The 4,920-nt window shown below is 52.0% G+C and overlaps 1 pseudogene; it reads left to right on the top strand.

Annotated features, from left to right (window-relative positions):
* Positions 1-3,722: 3,722 nt before the first annotated feature.
* LOC127028631 (olfactory receptor 14J1-like) lies at positions 3,723-4,681 on the top strand (annotated as a pseudogene).
* The last annotated feature ends 239 nt before the right edge of the window (positions 4,682-4,920 follow it).

Genomic DNA, 4,920 nt, shown 5'->3' with positions numbered 1-4,920 from the left:
GACCTTGCTGGTGATAGCTGAGGCAAAGAGGACATAAAGTATCTCAGATCAATCTACACCTACTCCTACTTAATTTAGTAGTGGTCCCGTAGTATCTCTGTTTCTTCCTTAACTGTTCCTGAAGTAGCAACAGTTCCCTTTTGAGTTTCAGTTGAGTTTTGATATGGACCATTGCTGTGCTTGGAGGATGCTGTCTTTGAAGGCAAGGTGTATCCAGGCACACTCTGAAAATGCTTGGGCTGTTCCTTGGTTGAATCATCAGGGGAGTGAGTAAAGGCCCCGGTGTGATACGCTTTGTGTTCACGCAATGCCTGCAGCTATTGGGTGGGAGAAAGGACAGACCTTGCATCTCTGATGGCATCTGATGACTGATGCCTCTGACTGATGGCAACCGTCAGTGGCACAAAGGCACCAAATGGCACTCTCTGAGATGCCATCTGGGGTGTCTGTCACACACTCTCCCTGAATGAGAATTGCTTTTCCTTAGGACCTGTGGTTTCCGTGCCAGCCCTGGCATCTCATGTAGCTTTATGGGCCTGGATTTGAACATTGAATTGAATAGCTGCTCTGAATTCTGTAACGCAATGTGGGGATGAACATGAGACAACTGCCAATATAGTCAGTACAGATCTAGTAAATCCAACAGATGGAGAAGAGGAAGAGGGAGACTGAGCTCTCCCTATGGCACATGACTCCATTCCATGGGATGACTACCTCTACAGGCCACCCTGAACATCATGAGTAGAGACAGGTTCAGTTGCCCTTAATTTGGGCATCAGCTGTCATTTCAGTCGGCCAAAGGAAATTCCCAAGAGCCACCAAGAAGATGCCCCCAGATGTTGTCCTGTCTCTATATCAGCCTGCACCTATCTTCGATCTGTCTCTATTCCCTGCACATAACTTTGACCACCTCTGGCACCTCAAATGTCACTGGACATTTGTATCTGAACAGCTCGCTCCTGGCCTCCATCACCATTAATTACCGTGGGAGCTGAGACAAGGAGCTCCCATGCAGGCGCCTATTTAATGAACACCTGAGCTGAGGCAAGAGGAATCCCACCTCCTGGGTGGGTTTGTGGTGTGCATGGGAGGGAGCTGAGTCCCCTTCCAGCCCCAGGACTACAATCCAAGGAGAAGATGCCTCGGCTGGCTCAGCTGAATCCCTTCCCTCAGCAGGGGTGAAGGAGATCCCTGACTGTCCCTGCCTGGGTGTCCTCTCTAATGATGGGACGAGAAACAGGCTGCCCAGGGAAGTGGTTGAGTCACCATCCCTGGAGGTATTTAAAACACATGGTGCTTAGGGACATGGTTTACTGGTGGACTTGCTAGTGTTGGGTTCACGGTTGGACATGATGATCTTAAGGGTCTTTTCCAACCTAAATGATTCTATGATTCTAAGAAAAGTTGATATTTAGACCTAACTCTGTCCCTCAGACTGCTGGAAAGAAGTGTTTCTCCCCAGCTGAGGGAGGGAACATCAGGGATTCCTTCAGCCTGTTTCACAGCAGGTTCCCCTGGAGCCCCAGGGACACCTGGAGGGAGCCCAGAGGGGGCAGAGAAAGTGCTGCCTTGGGCTGGTTCTCTGCTGCTGAGCTGGGCCGGGCTCCTGGGACGGAGGGAGCTCATGGCAAGCGGGCAGCGCTGCAGAGAGACAGCTCTGCCCAGGAGCAGCTCCTCTGCAAAGCGCAGCAGGGCTGAGGGCACTGCCTGCAGGCACTGAGAGGAGACCTGCGAGGCTGAGAGAGCTTAAAGGCAGTCGGGAGTGCTGATGCTGAGAGTTCACTGGGGGACAAATCTTCACAGCCCTCTACATGGTAAGTCTCTGCGTGCAGGACAATGCAGCTTCAGTTCCTGGAGGGATCTCCTAAAACTGGTACATCGGGCAGTTTATGGGATCGGTCAGGAGGACTCTCTCAGTGTCTCTAACGTAGAGGAGAAGGATGTGCTCCACAGCAGGGCTTCCCTGCTGCACTGTCAGAAGGGCAGAACATAACAGCTGCCTTCTCCCAGGGATGGCTGCAGGGGTGTGAAGCCGGGTGTGCAGCCAGGGGTGCCCAGGGCTGTCCTTCAGAGCAGGGTCCCTGCACCCCAGGGGGCTGTGTGCTGGGGCAGGGACTCTGCCGCCTGCCAGGGTCAGCACTCAGCCTGCCCAGGGAGCTCCCCATGACGTGGTGGGCAGAAGCTGTGGGTGGAAGGAGCCACCCCTTGCAGGGCAGGGTCCTGGTGTCGAGAGGGTGCTCCATGGGTCAGGGCTGCTCGCAGCTGCAGATCCCTACAGGAGATTCCCAGGAGACTTTTCAAGAAGCACAGCAAGGCAGGGGCTACCTGAAAGGGAAGGATCTTGTTCTTTCAATCTTCTACTCTGGGATGTCTGGGTGGGCAATGGGACATAGAAATTCATCTCTCAGTTCAGGAGGAGGCACTGAAATTCCCAATCTGTTACTCTTAGAGGTGAATAAACCAGGGAGTATCAGAAATCAACACACCGTGGCTTACAGACTGCATCAGTATCCCTTTTCCAGCCTCATCAGGGTTGGTCTGATGTTCCCATCAGAGCCCGCACACACAGATGCTCCTGGGCAGTGCCCTGCTTCTAGGAGGGGTCTGCAGGGCAGAGCTGAGCACACAGCGGGTGGGATGGGGTCTGTGAGCAGTGACAGGGAGGAGACCCAGGGACAGAGAAACAGCTCCTGGCAGGGACAAGCTCCAGGCAGCAGAGACATGGGCAGGGGGTGGGAGGAAACTGCAGACAAGCACTGGGGGAGGCTGCATTCAGGCAGCTCTCTTTTTATCTTTCACTGTAGACGTCTTCTGGGCATTGTCTGCTGGGCAGTGATGTGATTCTCTCTTTAGAACATCTCCTCTTCGGGACCCCTGACTGTCTGCTTTGCCTGTCCTGCTGGGCTTGGGTGCTGCCCCCGGAAAGGCACAGCTCTCCTGTACGATCCTAGGGAGCGCTGAGCCTTTCCTTGGGGGTCAGCACTCTCCTCTCAAAGCCCTTTGCTTCTTTCTGTGAGAGATCGTGTCCTGCTCTCTCCATCACAACTCCATCTCTCGGCTGGGACAGAGAAGAGTTCGCAGATCTGCCCCCTGCTCCCATACCAGTTTAGTTGTTTGGGGCTTTTTAAAGGGTAATTTGTGTGTGAAGTCATCTTCAAGGCAGCACAAGTGAAAGCGCAGGGCAGATGGGAAACAGACTGGTGGACACTGCAGCTCTCCTGACTCTGCACTAAGCTACAAAGAGCTCAGCCCTTTTGCCTGTCCCGTCTCAGGACCCTTCACATTTTCAGTCATAAAAATGAGGATTTTTACCCCTAAAAAGAACACTCACCAGATGTGATGGTGGAAAATAAAAACAAAATTATTATAAGGATAATAATAGCTTCTCTTCTGCAGCCCACACTCTTGAGAGTCATGAGTGCAGATATTGAACTCTTCCATTAAAGGTGGATTACATCTGACATCCCTTGTGAACGTCGGAGCTGTCACAAACCAGCTCCCATGTACCCACTGCAGCAGAGCAAAGCTGACTCCTCAGCAGCACATGCCCAGAGGTCCTGCTCCTCACACCACACTCAGCCAGCACAAACCAGAGAAAGGAAATGCATTTCAGCTGGGGGGTATTTCTATGAAAAATGAGTGGCTTTGCTCAGAGGTGTCTGTCCTAATTTTAACCTCTCCTTTCCTTTTTTAAACAGTGCCCCCATGCCAAGAAACAGCAAATGTCCAACGGCAGCTCCATCATCAATTTCATCCTGCTGGCATTCGCAGACACGCGGGAGCTGCAGCTCTTGCACTTCTGGCTCTTCCTGGGCATCTACCTGGCTGCCCTCCTGGGCAATGGCCTCATCATCACCACCTGTAGCCTGCGACCAGCGCCTCGAACCCCTATGTACTTCTTCCTCCTTAATCTCTCCATTCTTGACCTTGGCTTCATCTCAACCACTCTCCCCAAATCCATGGCCAATTCCCTCTGGGACACCAGGGACATTTCCTACTCTGGATGTTCTGCCCAGGTTTTTTTCTTTTTGTTTTTGATGTCAGCAGAATTTTTTCTTCTCACACTCATGGCCTATGACCGCTACGTTGCCATCTGCAAACCCCTGCACTACGGGACCCTCCTGGGCAGCAGAGCTTGTGTCCACATGGCAGCAGCTGCCTGGGGCAGTGGGTTTCTCACTGCTGTGCTGCACACGGCCAGTACATTTTCACTACCACTCTGCCAAGGCAATGCTGTGAACCAGTTCTTCTGTGAAGTCCCCCAGATCCTCAAGCTCGCCTGCTCACATGCGTACCTGAGGGAAGTTGGGCTTGTCGTGTTTAGTGCTTTTGTATTTTGGTGGTGTTTTGTTTTCATTGTGCTGTCCTATGTGCAGATCTTCAGGGCTGTGCTGAGGATCCCCTCTGAGCAGGGACAGCACAAAGCCTTTTCCACATGCCTCCCTCACCTGGCCGTGGTCTCCCTGTTTATCAGCACTGGCATGTTTGCCTACCTGAAGCCCCCCTCCATCTGTCCCCATCCCTGGACCTGGTGGTGTCTGTTTTGTATTCGGTGGTGCCTCCTGCAGGGAACCCCCTGATCTACAGCATGAGGAACCAGGAGCTCAAGGAGTCCATCAGGAAAGTTATTTCAGGGATGGCTCTCAACAGTGGTAGATTTCCCATCACTCTTCAGAAGTGACTCCCATGGTGCCCCATTGCAGGCCCGTCCTTTGTTTGCCATTTTATCATTTTTGTTATCATTATCTGTATTGTCATTAGTTTTTATTATTTTCCTACAGCAATGTCTGAATCCATCTTACTTCTTTTGAGGAATGAACCTGCTCTGTCTAACCTGGATCTGGTAGAAAAGTGTGTCTTTCACTGGAAGAGAGCTGCCACTCTCATGGCATCTCTGAAATAAAATGGAATCACCCCAGT

Source organism: Gymnogyps californianus, unplaced genomic scaffold (assembly GCF_018139145.2).
Source record: "Gymnogyps californianus isolate 813 unplaced genomic scaffold, ASM1813914v2 HiC_scaffold_38, whole genome shotgun sequence".
Classification (NCBI taxonomy): domain Eukaryota; kingdom Metazoa; phylum Chordata; class Aves; order Accipitriformes; family Cathartidae; genus Gymnogyps; species Gymnogyps californianus.
The sequence above is the reverse complement of the archived record's forward strand: the minus strand, read 5'-3'. Positions and strand labels throughout refer to the sequence as shown.